The sequence below is a fragment of the Nyctibius grandis genome (assembly GCF_013368605.1).
Source record: "Nyctibius grandis isolate bNycGra1 chromosome W unlocalized genomic scaffold, bNycGra1.pri SUPER_W_unloc_2, whole genome shotgun sequence".
Lineage (NCBI taxonomy): Eukaryota > Metazoa > Chordata > Aves > Nyctibiiformes > Nyctibiidae > Nyctibius > Nyctibius grandis.
The window spans coordinates 2,208,041-2,224,661 of NW_027167473.1; the positions used below are offsets into that span (position 1 = coordinate 2,208,041).

General features: G+C 49.0%; 1 protein-coding gene across 1 annotated transcript in view; it reads right to left on the bottom strand.

Annotated features, from left to right (window-relative positions):
* The window catches only part of LOC137677142 (tyrosine-protein kinase Fer-like), a 276,620-nt gene that overhangs the window by 26,556 nt on the left and 233,443 nt on the right, over nucleotides 1-16,621 (bottom strand). The gene's annotated exons all lie outside the window — the stretch shown is intronic.

Sequence of the window (16,621 nt, forward strand, 5' to 3'; positions counted from 1 at the left end):
CAAGGTAGATCTCATGGTGGGAGTCTTCTATATGCCACCCAGTCAGGATGAAGAGATAGATGAAATATTCTATAAGCAGCTGGGAGAAGTGTCACAATCTCTAGCCCTTGTTCTCGTGGGGGACTTTAACTTACCGGATGTCTGCTGGAAATACAATACAGTGGAGAAGAAACAGTCTCAGAGGTTCCTGGAGTGTGTGTAAAATAACTTCCTGACACAGCTGGTGAGTGAGCCAGCTAGGGAAGGTGACTCACTGGACCTGTTGTTTGCAAACAGAAAAGGACTTGTTGGTGATGTGATGGTTGGAGCCTGTCTTGGGCATAGTGATCATGAAATTATAGTTTTCGATTCTTGGAGAAGTAAGGAAGGGGGTCAACAGAACTGCCACCTTGGACTTCCGGAAGGCAGACTTTGGCCTGTTTAGGAGCCTGGTTGACAGAGTCCCTTGGGAGGCAGTCCTGAAGGGCAAAGGGGTCCAGGAAGACTGGACACTCTTCAATAAAGAAATCTTAAAGGTGCAGGAGCAGGCCATCCCCATGTGCCAGAAGATGAGCCGGCGGGGAAGAAGACCGGCCTGGCTGAACAGAGAGCTTTGGCTGGAACTCAGGAAAAAAAGGAGAGTTTATGAGCTTTGGAAGAAGGGGCGGGACACTCAGGAGGACTATAAGGATGTTGTGAAGCTATGCAGGGAGAAAATTAGAAGGGCCAAAGCCCAGCTATAACTTAATCTGCCCACTGCCGTAAAAGGCAGTAAAAAATGTTTCTACAAATACATTAGCCACAAGAGGAGGGACAAGGAGAATCTCCATCCTTTACTGGATGTGGGAGGAAATATAGTGACAAAGGATGAGGAAAAGGCTGAGGTGCTTAATGCCTTCTTTACCTCAGTCTGTAGTAGTAAGATGAGTTGTTCTCCGGGTACCCAGCCTCATGAACTGCAGGACAGGGATGGGGAGCAGAGTGAAGCCCCCATAATCCAAGGGGAAATGGTTAGAGACCTGCTATGCCACTTAGACATGCACAAGTCTATGGGGCCAGATGGGATCCACCCAAGGGTACTGAGGGAGCTGGCAGAAGTGCTCACCGAGACACTTTCCATCATTTATCAGCAGTCCTGGCTAACTAGGGAGGTCCCAGGTGACTGGAAATTAGCAAATGTGATGCCCATCTACAAGAAGGGCTGGAAGGAGGATCTGGGGAACTACAGTCCTGTCAGTCTGACCTCAGTGCCAGGGAAGGTTATGGAGCAGATCATCTTGAGTGCCATCACGCACTGTGACATCACAGTCTCCTTCTATGACAAGATGACCCACTTACTGGGTGAGGGAAAGGCTGTGGATGTTGTCTACCTAGACTTTAGTAAAGCCTTTGACACCATCTCCCACAGCATTCTCCTGGAGAAACTGGCTGCTCATGGCTTGGACGGGCGTACACTTCACTGGGTAAAAAGCTGTCTGGATGGCCAGGCCGAAAGAGTTGTCATGAATGGAGTTAAATCCAGTTGGCAGCTGGTCACAAGTGGTGTTCAGCAGGGCTCAGTATTGGGGCCGGTTCTTTTTAATATCTTTATCAATGATCTGGACGAGGGGATCGAGTGCACCCTCAGTAAGTTTGCAGATAACACCAAGTTGGGTGGGAGTGTTGATCTGCTTCAGGGTAGGAAGGCTCTACAGAGGGATCTGGACAGGTTGGATTGACGGGCAAGGCCAACTGTATGAGGTTCAACAAGACTAATTGTCGGGTCCTGCACTTGGGGCACAACAACCCCATGCAACGCTACAAGCTTGGGAAAGAGTGGCTAGAAAGCTGCCTGGTGGAAAAGGACCTGGGGGTGTTGATTGACAGCCAGCTGAATATGAGCCAGCAGTGTGCCCAGGTGGCCAAGAAGGCCAACAGCATCCTGGCTTGTATCAGAAATAGTGTGGCCAGCAGGACTAGGGAAGTGATTGTCCCCCTGTACTCGGCACTGGGGAGGCCGCACCTCTAATACTGTGTTCAGGTTTGGGCCCCTCACTACAAGACAGACATCGAGGTGCTGGAGTGAGTCCAAAGAAGAGCAATGAAGCTGGTGAAGGGTCTGGAGAACAAGTCTTATGAGGAACGGCTGAGGGAACTGGGGTTGTTTAGTCAGGAGAAAAGGAGGCTGAGGGGAGACCTTATTGCTCTCTACGACTATCTGGAAGGAGGTTGTAGTGAGGAGGGTGTTAGTCTCTTCTCCCAGGTAACAAGTGGTAGTACGAGAGGAAACGGCCTCAAGTTGTGCCAAGGGAGGTTTATACTGGATATCAGGAAAAATTTCTTCACAGAAAGGGTTATCAAGCAGTGGAACAGGCTGCCCAGGGAAGTGGTGGAGTCGCCATCCCTGGAGGTATTTAAAAGTCATGTAGATGTGGTGCTTAGGGATATTGTTTAGTGGTTGACTTGGTAGCGTTAGGTTAATGGTTGGACTTGATGATCTTCAAGGTCCTTTTGAAAAAAGAACGATTCTATGGTTCTATGATTCTATGAATGACACTACAAGTCGGAACCTCGGCAGAATGAAGGAAGACTATAAAGCACTGGGGGTGCAAGTGAAAAATATTTGTGCCCAAGTTATCTTTTCCTCCATTTTACCATTTAGAGGAAAGGGGGCAGGTAGAAATGGACTTATAAAAGAAACGAACTCTTGGCTTCGTGGCTGGTGCTATGGTGAGGGTTTTGGCTTTTATGACAATGGGACACTGACAACTATAACCTGTTAGGGAGAGATGGAATCCACCTGTCTGGAAGAGGCACAGGAATCTTTGGCTGCAGGCTGGCTAACATGGTGATGTGGGCTTTAAACTGAAGGATTTTTCCCCAAAGCCTGAGGTGCTGTCCTGGTTTGGCCTAAACCAGACCAATTTTCCTTTCAGTCTCTTCTAAGTAACTGCACTTTCTGAAAGTAACTGCATGTTTTGCAGACAGTGTCTGCTTCTAGGACTGATAACGCTCGAAGTTTGTAGTTATCATTGAGGCACCGTTAGGGATGTTGTGCAGAAAGGCTCTTGCTGTACTTATTCCTAGAGGAACCAAGGTCACTGCTAAATTCCTCACTGCTTACGAGTGAAGAGCCACAGGGAGGGGTCGCACCTGCAGGGAGGAGCGGACAGGGCAGGTGACCCAAAATTGACCAATGAAGGTATTCCATCTCATACACGTCATTCTCAGTATAAAGCGGGGGGATCACGAGGGTCTCGCCCCTTCTTTTCCCCCTCTCCCCCTTCTGGTATTGTCGGTGTCCAAAGAGGACTCTGTCCGTTTTCCTGCTGCCCCCGATCCCGATCCGTGCATCCCTGAATCCAGTTCCTGTCCGTTGCTGGGCCCAGCCTGGGCCTTCCCATAGCCTGCCCTGCAGTGCCGGTGGTGACGTGACCGACATCAAGGGAGCTCGATCTTGATTTTGTATATATTTGTATATATTTAATTATTTCTATTATTACTATTATACTCTTTTTCATTATTATAGTTTATTAAAACAGTTTTAACTTTCTAACCTGTAAGTCTCTCTCCCTTTTCCCTTTCCCTTTCCCTTCTGGGGGGGCGGGGTGGGTTCATAGAGAGTGTCTGCCACCAGTTTAATAGCCGGCCCAGCTTTTTAACCATGACAGATTTATTGGCGCCCAATGTGGGGCTCGAGAGAAGCTCGACGGGTTGCTCTAAGTCGAATCCCAGCTCCGGCGGAAGGAGACCTGGAGAGCTCAGAAGAGAGAGTATCAGATTTCTTCCTTTGAGATTCACGAGGGGTTGGAAATTAAAACAGATAGCTAACATGGTAATGTCATTTTTGAACACTGTGTTATCTCGTCTCTTTATAGAGTTTCTTTCACAGTTGAGTATTGCAATGCTCCCTTACCTGCCGTGGGCACTGTGTTATTGTTTGCTTCTTCTTAATGTTTACATGCGGTTTAGCAGTGGGCGCTGGTCGAAATGTATCGTTTTGGTATGGGGTTTGATACTGATTTATGCCATGATAAACTGGGCCATTACTATTCCGATCTCTTATCTCTATGATACAATGATGGGCAGCTTTAATCGCCAATCAGTAGCAGCGACTTCATCTGCGCACTCTGGGTGTCCTTTAGCTGATCTTGTTAATGATTGCCCTTTCAATTTTACTTTGGGAAATAGTACCTTCTCCTTTTCTGCCAAGCTGATTCCACTGGATTTTGCACATTTCGGATGGGGCTATCTAAATGGCATGTTTTTAGTATCGGTTGTCCTGAATGTGTTTCAGGTGTGGTATAAAATTAAATATCGGTGTAGGTGCAGGTGTAGGTGTTATGCAGCCACCTCAGCTCCTACAGCGCGTGCCGCCGCTACAGCCACTACATCCACTCAAACCCTGGCAATACGCACTGCAGCTACTGCACTCCCCAAGACAGCAGCCGCATCTACTCAAACCTCGGCAGTCCGCACCGTAGCAACTGCATCCCCCAAGACAGCAGCTGCATCTACTCAAACCCTGGCAGCCTGCACCGCAGCTGCTACACTCCCCAAGACAGCCACTGCATCTACTCAGACCTCTGCAGCATGTACCACAGCCACTGCAGTCCCCAAGATGGCCACTGCATCTACTCAAACTCTGACAACAGGAACTGCAGCCACTGGAACTCCAACAACGGGCACTGCAGCTACTCCAATTCCAACGATAAATCCTGCAGTCACTTCAACTCCGACAACGGGCACTGTAGTTACTTTAACCTCAACGATGGGCACTGCAGCTACACCAGCCCTGGTGCCTGCCACGGTGATTCTACCCCCATCTTCTGCTGGTGCTCAGTGCAGATGCAGGTGCTCTATGCCTACTTCAGGACCAGAGGACCAATCCGTGCCAGTAACAATTGCCCCTGTAACCAGGAAGAAATACTAAAAGAAATCAGCTGGTGAAGAGAAGGATGATGACTCAGAGCCTTCTAAGGCAGAGCCATCACATGACCCAGGTGAGGGCCCTTTTCAGGCAGAGTCAGGGCCTGACACAGATGAGGGCTGCCTTGGTTGTCTTTTTAAAGCAGACCCATCACAGAAGAAAGGTCCTTCTAAAGCAGAACCATCACAGGGGGAAGATTCGGACATAGAGGTAACCTACCACTCCCTATCCCTGAAGGACCTGAGAAATATAAGGAAAGACTTCAGCCGTCATGAAGGTGAGCCAATTATTACCTGGTTGCTCCGATGCTGGGATAATGGGGCGGATAGCATGGACTTGGATGGTAGAGAAGTCAGACAGTTGGGATCCCTGTCCAGAGACAGTGGCATTGATAAGATGCTTGCAAGAAGGTCAAACACTATCAGTCTCTGGAGGCGACTCTTGTCAGCTGTAACGAGCAGGTATCCCTATAAAGATGATGTTATGAGCCGCCTAAGCAAATGGACCACTATTCAAAAAGGTATTAACTACCTTAGAGAACTGGCTGTGCGAGAGATCATTTATAGACACCCATGGGAAATTGTAGATCCTGTAAATCCCGATGAAGTGGAATGCAACCGATCCATGTTCTGGAAGGTTGTGCAGAGTGCTCCACCGACACATACCCATACATTGTCAATATTAGTATGGGGAGAAGATGCTACGGCACGACCTAGTGTGGGTGAAATGGCTAACTGTATGCGACAGTATGAAGATAATATTTCTTCCCCACTGCAGGCCCACATCTCGGCTGTGGAAAAACTGACTAAGGAAAACAAGGACTCATTTAAACAACTGTCAGACAAACTGTCCAGGATAGAGAATAAACTTGAATCTCTACCTGCACAGGCCCACATTGCAGCCATCAGGAGAAAAACACCCTCCTACAAGACTGGCTCAAAGGAAACGGAACACGTCACGAGGTATCCTGTGGTTTGCCCTGCGTGATTATGGGGAGGACATGAGCAGATGGCATGGACAACCTACCAGTACCCTACAGGCACGAGTACGTGAGTTGCAAGGTAGAAGAAAAACTGGAGAGAGTTTTCCTAGGAGGATGGCTGCTCCGGTTACCAGTGAGCAGGACCTCAGTCAGGGTAGATGGGCCTCAAATCCCTTTTTCCCAAATGTGAATAGGTGAAATGAAGGTCCAACCCCCGTGAGCAGCACAAATCCATTCCTTAATTAGGGGGGCCCTGCCTTCAGCCAGGTGGAGGAGAGGGACAACCGAGTTTATTGGACTGTGTGGATTCGATGGCCTGGCACATGAAAACCACAAAGGTACCGAGCCCTGGTAGACACTGGTGCACAGTGCACACTAATGCCGTCGAATCATAAAGGGACAGAATCTATCAGTATTTCTGGAGTGACGGGGGGATCTCAAGAGTTATCTGTATTGGAGGCTGAAGTGAGCCTAACTAAAAATGAATGGAAAAAGCACCCCATTGTGACTGGTCCAGATACTCCATGCATCCTTGGCATGGACTACCTCAAGAGAGGGTATTTTAAGGACCCAAAAGGGTATAGATGGGCCTTTGGTATAGCAGCTGTAGAGACTGAGGACATTAAACAGCTGTCTGCCTTGCCTGGCCTCTCAGAGGATCCTTCTGTTGTGGGGTTGCTGAAGGCTGAAGAACAACAGGTGCCAATTGCTACTACCACGGTGCACCGACGACAATATCGCACCAATCGAGACTCCCGGATCCCCATTCATAAACTGATTAGACAATAAGAAAATCAAGGAGTCATTAGCAAGACTTGATCACCCCTCAATAGTCCTATATGGCCAGTGCGAAAGTCTAATGAAGAACGGAGATTAACTGTGGACTATCGTGGCCTAAATGAAGTTACACCACCGCTGAGTGCTGCCGTGCCAGACATGCTAGAACTTCAATACGAACTGGAGTCAAAGGCAGCCCAGTGATACGCCACCATAGACATTGCTAATGCATTTTTCTCTATTCCCTTGGCACCAAAGTGCAGGCCACAGTTTGCTTTTACTTGGAGAGGTATCCAGTACACCTGGAATCGAATGCCCCAGGGGTGGAAACACAGTCCTACTATTTGCCATGGACTGATTCAGACTGCACTGGAAGAGGATGGAGCTCCGGAACATTTGCAATACATTGATGATATCATTATATGGGGTGATACAGCAGCAGAAGTTTTTGAGAAAGGGGAGAAAATTATCCAAATTCTTCTGAAAGCTGGTTTTGCCATAAAAAGAGGCAAGGTCAAGGGACCTGCCCGGGAGATCCAGTTTTTAGGGATTAAATGGCAAGATGGGCGTCGCCAGATCCCGATAGAGGTGATCAAAAAAAATAACAGCTATGTCCCCACCAACTAACAAAAAGGAAACACAAGCCTTCTTAGGTGCTGTGGGTTTCTGGAGAATGCATGTTCCAGATTACAGCCAGATTGTACGCCCTCTTTATCAAGTGACCAGAAAGAAAAATGATTTTCAGTGGGGCCCTGAACAACGACAGGCCTTTGAACAGATTAAACAAGAGATTGTGCATGCAGTAGCCCTTGGACCAGTCCGGACAGGACAAGGCGTTAAAAATATGCTCTACACTGCAGCTGGAGACAATGGTCCTACCTGGAGCCTCTGGCAGAAAGTACCAGGGGAGACTCGAGGTCGACCCCTAGGATTTTGGAGTTGAGGATACAAGAGCTCCGAGGCCAACTACACTCCAACTGAAAAAGAGATACTGGCAGCATATGAAGGAGTTAGAGCTGCTTTGGAAGTAATTGGTACCGAAGCACAGCTCCTCCTGGTGCTGCGATTACCAGTACTGGGGTGGATGTTCAAGGGTAAGGTTCCTACTACTCATCATGCAACCAATGCTACCTGGAGTAAATGGATTGCATTAATTACACAGCGGGCTCGAACAGGAAACCCTAATCGCCCAGGAATCTTAGAAGTGATCATGGACTGGCCAGAAGGCAAAGACTTCGGAATGCCACCAGAAGAGGAGGTGACACGTGCTGAAGAAGCCCCACCATATAATGAACTACCAGAGGATGAGAAGCAGTATGCCCTGTTCACTGATGGATCCTGCCGTCTTGTAGGAAAATATCGCAAGTGGAAAGTTGCTGTATGGAGTCCTGTATGACGAGTCACAGAAGCCACAGAAGGACAAGGTGAATGAAGTCAATTTGCAGAGGTAAAAGCCATCCAGCTGGCTTTAGACATTGCTGAACGAGAAAAGTGGCCAAGGCTGTATCTCTACACTGACTCATGGATGGTAGCAAATGCCTTGTGGGGGTGGTTAAAGCAGTGGAAGCAGAGCAACTGGCAGCGCAGAGGTAAACCTATTTGGGCTGCTGAATTGTGGCAAGATATTGCTGCCCGGCTAGAGAAACTAGTCGTGAAGGTACGTCATGTAGATGCTCACGTACCTAAAAGTCGGGCGACTGAGGAACATCGAAACAACCAACAAGCAGATCAGGCTGCTGAAGTGTTCCAAATAGACTTGGACTGGGAACATAAAGGTGAACTGTTTTTAGCTCGGTGGGCTCATGACACTTCAGGTCATCAAGGGAGAGATGCAAAATACAGATGGGCTCGTGACCGAGGGGTGGACTTAACCATGGACTCTATTGCACAGGTTGTCCATGATTGTGAAACATGTGCCAAAATTAAGCAAGCCAAACCTCTGTGGTATGGGGGGCGGTGGTTGAAATATAAATATGGGGAGACCCAGTATGTGCATACCATGGTGGAGGCAACCACCGGATGGCTGGAAACATACTCTGTGCCACATGCCACTGCCCGTAACTGCATCCTGGACCTTGAAAAGCAGATCTTGTGGCGACATGGTACGCCAGAAAGAATTGAGTCAGACAACCGGACTCATTTCAAAAACAGTCTCATAGACAACTGGGCCAAAGAGCACGGCATCGAATGGGTATATCACATCCCCTATCATGCACCAGCCTCTGGGAAAATTGAATGGTACAATGGGCTGTTAAAAAGTACCCTAAAAGCAATGGGGGGTGGATCTTTTAAAAATTGGGATAAGCATTTGGCCCAAGCAACCTGGTTAGTTAACACCAGGGGATCTATCAGTCGAGCTGGCTCTGCTCATTTGGTGGTGAATGGGGCAAAGTCCAACTGGCGGCCAGTCACTAGCGGTGTTCCCCAGGGCTCAGTTCTGGGGCCGGTGCTATTCAATATCTTTATAGATGCTCTAGACGTAGGGATTGAGTGCACCCTCAGCAAATTTGCAGATGACACCAAGCTGGGTGGGAGTGTCGATCTGCTGGAGGGTAGGAAGGCCCTACAGAGGGATCTGGACAGGTTAGATAGATGGGCCGAGACCAACGGCATGAGGTTCAACAAGAACAAGTGCTGGGTCTTACACTTGGGCCACAACAACCCCATGCAGCTCTACAGGCTGGGGGAAGAGTGGTTAGAAAGCGGCACGGCGGAAAGAGACCTGGGGGTGCTGATCGACAGCCGGCTAAACATGAGCCAGCAGTGTGCCCAGGTGGCCAAGAAGGCCAATGGCACCCTGGCCTCTATTAGGAATAGTGTAGCCAGCCGGTCTAGGGAAGTGATCGTCCCTCTCTACTCGGCACTGGTGAGGCCGCATCTTGAGTACTGTGTTCAGTTCTGGGCCCCGCACTTCAAGAAAGATGTTGAGGTGTTGGAGCGAGTCCAGAGGAGGGCGACCAAGCTGGTGAAGGGTCTGGAGGGTCTGACCTACGAGGAACGGCTGAGGGAGGTGGGCTTGTTTAGCCTGGAGAAGAGGAGGCTCAGAGGTGACCATATTGCAGTCTACAACTACCTGAAGGGAGGCTGTAGTGAAGTGGGAGTTGGCCTCTTCTCCCGGGCAACTAGCGATAGGACAAGAGGACACAGCCTCAAGCTTCGCCAGGGGAGGTTCAGGTCGGACATCAGGAAGAATTTCTTTTCAGAAAGGGTTATTAGACATTGGAATGGGCTGCCCAGGGAGGTGGTGGAGTCACCATCTCTGGATGTGTTTAAGAAAAGACTGGACATGGCACTTAGTGCCATGGTCTAGTTGACAGGGTGGTGTCAGGGCAACGGTTGGACTCGATGATCCCTGAGGTCTCTTCCAACCTGATTGATTCTGTGATTCTGTGGCTTCTGCATACAGTAGAAGGGGATAAAGTCCCCTTGGTGCATGAAAGGAATCTGTTGGGGAAAACTGTTTGGGTTCTTCCTGCTACGGGCAAAGGCAAACGCATTCGTGGGACTGCTTTCGCTCAAGGGCCTGGATGTACTTGGTGGGTGATGCTGCAGGATGGTGAAGTTCGATGTGTCCCTGAAGGTGATCTAATTCTGGGTGAGAATACTTAATTCTGAACTGTATGATGTTAATTGCTGCATAATACTAACAGTGTTCATAAGTGTCTTTCAGGATAAGGCAGTGGTGATGAGACCGGAGCTAGCTACATCAAGTGTTATCCAGTAACCTCCTCGAGACTGACATCTTTAACCTGCAACCCGTGGGCAAGAACCATGACAGAACTCATACCATCTCTGCCCTGAGAGACTGCTATGCCAGATGGAAACCCACAATCCTGAACTAAATGAACTTAAGGAACTTTTTGTATAGAGATGAATCATAAACTAGTGATGCCATACAGAGGGACCATGACAGATTGAGAGCTGGGACTGTGTGAACTGCAGGAAGTTCAAAAAGCCCAAGTGCAACCACCCCGATATCTGTTTGAAGGACAACACAGCAGGACACAAGCAATCCAGGAGGTTCCTGGAATGCCTTGATGATAACTTCCTTCTCCAAGTGATAGAGGAGCCTACGAGGAGAGGTACCATGCTGGACCTTGTTCTCACCAACAAGGAGGGGTTGGTGGGGAATGTGAAGCTCAAGGGCAGCCTTGGCTGCAGCGACCATGAAATGGTAGAGTTCAAGATCCTTAGGGCAGCAAGGAGGGCACGCAGCAAGCTCACCACCCTGGACTTCAGGAGGGCAGACTTTGGCCTCTTCAGGGACCTGCTTGGTAGAGTCCCTTGGGATAAAGCCCTGGAGGGAAGAGGGGCCCAAGAAAGATGGTTAGTATTCAAGGACCACTTCCTCCAGGCTCAGGACCGATGCATCCCAACAAAGAGGAAGGCAGGCAAAAAAGCCAGGAGGCCTGCATGGATGAACAAGGAGCTCCTGGACAAATTCAGGCACAAGAAGGAAGCCTACAGAGGGTGGAAGCAAGGGCAGGTATCCAGGGAGAAATACAGGGAAATTGTCCAAGCAGCCAGGGACCAGGTTATAAAAGCTAAATCCCTGACAGAATTAAATCTGGCCAGGGACATCAAGGACAACAAGAAAAGCTTCTACGGGTATGTCAGTGATAAAAGGAAGACTAGGGAAAATGTGGGCCCTCTCCGGAAGGAAATGGGAGACCTGGTTACCCAGGATATGGAGAAGGCTGAGGTACTCAATGACTTTTTTGCCTCAGTCTTCTCCGGTAAGTGCTCTAGCCTTACCACCCAAGTCGCAGAAGGCAGAGGCAGGGACTGGGAGGATGAAGAACCACCCCCTGTAGGAGAAGATCAGGTTCGAGACCATCTAAGGCACCTGAAGGTGCACAAGTCCATGGGACCTGATGAGGTGCATCCACGGGTCCTGAGGGAACTGGTGGATGAAGTTGCTAAGCCACTATCCATCATTTTTGAGAAGTCGTGGCAGTCTGGTGAAGTTCCCACTGAGTGGAAGAGGGGAAACAACCCCCATCTTCAAGAAGGGAAAAAAGGAAGACCTGGGAAACTACAGGCCAGTCAGTCTCACCTTTGTGCCTGGCAAGATCATGAAGCAGATCCTGCTGGAAAATATGTTAAGGCAGATGGAAAATAATGAGGTGATTGGTGACAGCCAACATGGATTCACTAAGGGCAAATCATGCCTGACAAATTTGGTGGCCTTCTACGACGGGGTTACAGCGCTGGTGGATAGGGGAGGAGCGACTGATATCATCTACCTGGACTTGTGCAAAGCATTTGACACTGTCCCACATGACATCCTTGTCTCTAAATTGGAGAGACATGGACTTCATAGATGGACCACTCGGTGGATAAGGAATTGGCTGGATGGTCGCACTCAAAGAGTTACAGTCAACAACCCAATGTCCAAGTGGACACCAGTGATGAGTGGTGTTCCTCAGAGGTCGGTATTGGGACCGGTCCTGTTTAACATCTTTGTTGGCGAGATGGATATTGGGATTGAGTGCATCCTCAGCAAGTTTGCCAACGACACCAAGCTGTGCGGTGTAGTCAACACGCTGGAGGGAAGGGATGCCATCCAGAGGGACCTTGACAGGCTTGAGAGCTGGGCCCGTGCGAACCACATGAAGTTGAACAAGGCCAAGTGCAAGGTCCTGCACGTGGGTCAGGGCAATCCCAAGCACAAATACAGGCTGGGTGGAGAATGGATTGAGAGCAGCCCTGAGGAGAAGGACTTGGGGGTGATGGTTGACGAGAAGCTCAACACGAGCCGGCAGTGTGCGCTCACAGCCCAGAAGGCCAACCGTATCCTGGGCCGCATCAAAAGAAGCGTGGCCAGCAGGTCGAGGGAGGTGATTCTCCCCCTCTACTCCGCTCTCATGAGACGCCACCTAGAGTACTGAGTTCAGCTCTGGGGCCCCCAACAAAAGAAGGACATGGAGCTGTTGGAGCGAGTCCAGAGGGCCACGAAGATGATCAGAGGGCTGGAGCACCTCGCCTATGAAGAGAGGCTGAGGGAGTTGGGGCTCTTCAGCCTGGAGAAGAAAAGGCTCCGGGGAGACCTCATAGCAGCCTTCCAGTACCTGAAGGCGGCCTAAAGGAAAGCGGGAGAGGGGCTTTTTACAAGGGCAAGTAGTGACAGGATGAGGGGGAATGGTTTTAAACTGAAAGAGGGTAGATTTAGATTAGATATTAGGAAGAAATTCTTTCCTGTGAGGGTGGTGAGACACTGGAACAGGTTGCCCAGAGAAGTTGTGGATGCCCTCTCCCTGGCAGTGTTTAAGGCCAGGTTGGTTGGGGCTTTGAGCAACCTGGTCTAGTGGTAAGTTGTCCCTGCCCGTGGCAGGGGGGTTGGAACTAGGTGATCTTTAAAGTCCCTTCCAACCCAAACCATTCTATAAACAGACTGAAGTAGACGGTGATGAGGCTCCTCAGATTTCCATTATATGAAGTTAGAGAGGTTTACTTAGGATTAAATGCAGTCTGGTCTCCTGTGTCAAACATGGTCCCAAACTGTGTGCAGCAAAGCTATCATGCAAATTTTGGCTTGCTTACACTTGCAGGCTTCTCTAGGGAGCACCATTTTGTCTGACATATCAGTGCCACATCAGAGCCCTTGCCGTCATTGCTCACAAAAGACTCCATATTATTTCTGTTCCTCCTCATGGCATTTTGAGTTACATCCTTGTGCCTGATGACTGTCCTACCTTCCAGCTCAAAGTTTGGACAACATCTACTGCAAGGCATCAAAATACCAGTAGGAGTGAACTGTGTGAGCTTAAAGAATAGATTAAAGCTATCAAATAAAAATGCTGGGTCACTGTCAAATATAAAAGATTGCCAGGAACTATAGCAGTTAGTTATAGGAAGACTCCAAAAGGAAGCTGAAGCACTTCAATATAATGGCTACGTCCTGGTTAAAAAGAAGCTGGAATTGTATGTTTAATGATGAAAATATGTCTTTATATTTTACATTGGAAAATCTTCCATAACTTTTACATTTTTCTGAGGGCTCCCTCTGCTTGACTCTTTTTGAAGCTTAAAATGCTCTCTTGTGGTAGGACAGTTATTTACTTACAAACATATAAACAGCTAATTTCAATTACAATTCAAGTCCAGCTGTTTTATAGAAGAAAAACAATATGCACTGAGAAGTTAAACAAACACTTGTAAATTAAAACAAATTAATAAATAATAAAGATAAGTGTATCTGTAACCACAGTAATATTATTTCACACTTTAATTCAACTAAAATAAGACAATAGCATGCATGGGAGGTCCTGTCATCTCAGTTTTGTCATTTGTTTTCTTGAGACTCAGAATTTCTGTTCAGGCACATGATAATTCTTGATCATTTCAAGCTAGAAAGATATTAAACCCTTATCTATTACTAGTTTTTCATGTAAGCAGTTACTTCAGTGTAGGGGCCTGGACCGTGGGAAAGTTATAGAGAGAACATACCAGTACACTGTTATGTAACAGCATGAGATAGCAAGAAAGCATAGGGATGTGGCTTGCTTAAGTTTATAGTAAGTATCCAATTAGAACAGTAGAGGTGGCACGCAGCCAGATTATGGACAATACTTGTAGCCAATAGCTTAGTGTGTAACCGTTACATAAGAGAGTATGTAGGTTATAAAAGAGCGTGTTAACCAAAATAAAGAAGCTACTAGAGCACCATATTGGTGTGCTGTAGTTCCTTCCTCGCACAGACCTCAACATTATGGTGACCCCGACGTGATCATTGCATCGGAGAAGAAGGGGGACCAGACAAAAGATGCGAGGGTGACTGCTGTGCCGGCGGAGGTAAGCCGAGCCGTCCAAGAGAGACGGGAGGCCGTCCAAGAGAGGCGGGAGGCCGTCCAAGAGAGGCGGGAGGCCGTCCAAGAGAGGCGGGAGGCCGTCCGAGAGAGACGGGGAAGCCGGCCGAGGGAGACGGGGAAGCCGTCCGAGAGAGACGGGGGAGCCGTCTGAGGGAGACGGGGAGCCGTTCGAGAGAGACGGGGAGCCGTTCGAGAGAGACGGGGAGCCGTTCGAGAGAGACGGGAATCCGTTCGAGAGAGACGGGGAGCCGTTCGAGAGAGACGGGGAGCCGTTCGAGAGAGACGGGGAATTGTAGGTCTACGTGATTAACGGCAGGATGGAGGGTGCAGTATCTGCACTGGAAAAGGCGGCGGTGAAATGTATTCTGCAGATAGCCGCACAAACTGAGATTAAGATAAAAAGAAAAGAAGTAGAAACTTTGCTGGAATGGGGCCAGCAAAGAGGTTTCCTAAAAACCACCGATCAGTTGTTTTCTGCAGCTTGCTGGGACGATCTAGGGCAAGAACTTTTGAAATTAGTCACGGTGGGAAATAAAAAGGCTAGAAAGCTAGTTAAATCTTGGAAAAAAGTGAGGGATATGCTGGAGGCTATGTCCTCTGAGGCGAAAGTGCGATCCGCTCTCAAAAAAGCACTAATACCAGAAGAAAAAGAGCAGTTACCGGCGTACCCTGTAGAGGCAGCCCCTCCCTACGAGAACTTTCCGATACGCCCCCCCCCCCCCCACTCCCCCCGCGGGTTCGGTGCCTTCCACCGCCCCCCCCGCCCTCCCCGCAGGCTCGGTGCCAGCTGTTTACCCTGCGATTGAGGTAGAGTTTTGGGGTGGAGAATCAACAGTCCCGTTAGCCCCGTTAATGCCTTATGAAGTGGGGCTGGAGGTGACATCTGGGGTCTCGGTACCCGCTCCGGAGGCTGCCGGAGGCAAACAGCCAACGGTGAATACTGAAACTGTACCCCTCCCCATGGAAGTAGAAACAAATGAGTCAGACGCCGCTCCTGAAGCGGACAGTTACGCGTCTTTGCGAGAGTTACTGCAGCGACAAGAACAGCAAATGCAGGAACTATTAAAAAAAATGGAGAAGCTAGATGGAGGAGCTAGTAAAACATCGCGGCAACTCGCTTACAATAAAGCCTCGCAGGCGATATCTGGCGGGTTAGAGGCTCTCGGACAGGCTATCGAGAAGCAGAAAGCTCCGCCAGCAGAACCGGAACTTACTCCGGCAGAGCTAAAGCACAAAGAGGAAAGAATCCGGAAGTGGACGAAGTGGTGCGTGGAAGATGGAGACTGGGAGGAGGAAGCAGCTGACGCGTACCTACGCGGCAGATTTGGGAGTGGCCTGGGCGGGACGTCTCCTCCCCGGGGCGGAACATCGTCTTCTCGTTCGCGCATGCGCTGACTGACTGACCCGCCGAGGCAAGAGCATAGCACTCAAAGACCAGCAGGTGGAGCTCGAGCCCCATCTCCGCCAATGTCAGACCCTTCAGATTCCGATGATCCTGGTGATGAACACAATACACGGCCTGAAGCATTACCCGGTTATGATCCAGGGCAACGATGGCGGGGAGTCATTCGAGAGGCTACCATCGAAGGAGTAATGTTACCGCCTAGTATCACCGCAATGCCAGCTTTCATACAAGAAGATCGTCGTCAATGGGCACCGTTTGATTGGAAAACTGTGAAGCAGTTACAAGAAGCAGTGATGCAGTATGGAATGGACAATAAACATGTGATGCAGTTGCTAACATCATTCTCTAAAAACCAAACATTAACACAAGTGGACACCTGCCGGATTGTGAATACCTCCTACTTTAGTATCCACAAGACCTGGGAGAAGAAAATGATGCATGGGGCTTGGACAAAGAATTCAGAGCCCCTGCTAAATCGCTCTGGTGGATGCTTTGATAACAAAGACACCTTCCTTCAGAATTCCCAGTACATCTTTGATGTTAACAAGACTGAGGACAAAGTGTTGGTCTCCTTACAACAGAAGGATCTGTTCAGGTTTTAGAATTACAAGCTGTACTCCTGGCCTTACAAAAGTGGCACGAAGCACCCTTAAATTTGGTAGTGGATTCCCTATACGTGGTAGGGGTTGTGAAACGCATACACCGATCGTTGCTTTGCCATATCACCAATGAACTGTTGTTCAAAGCCTTTCTCGACC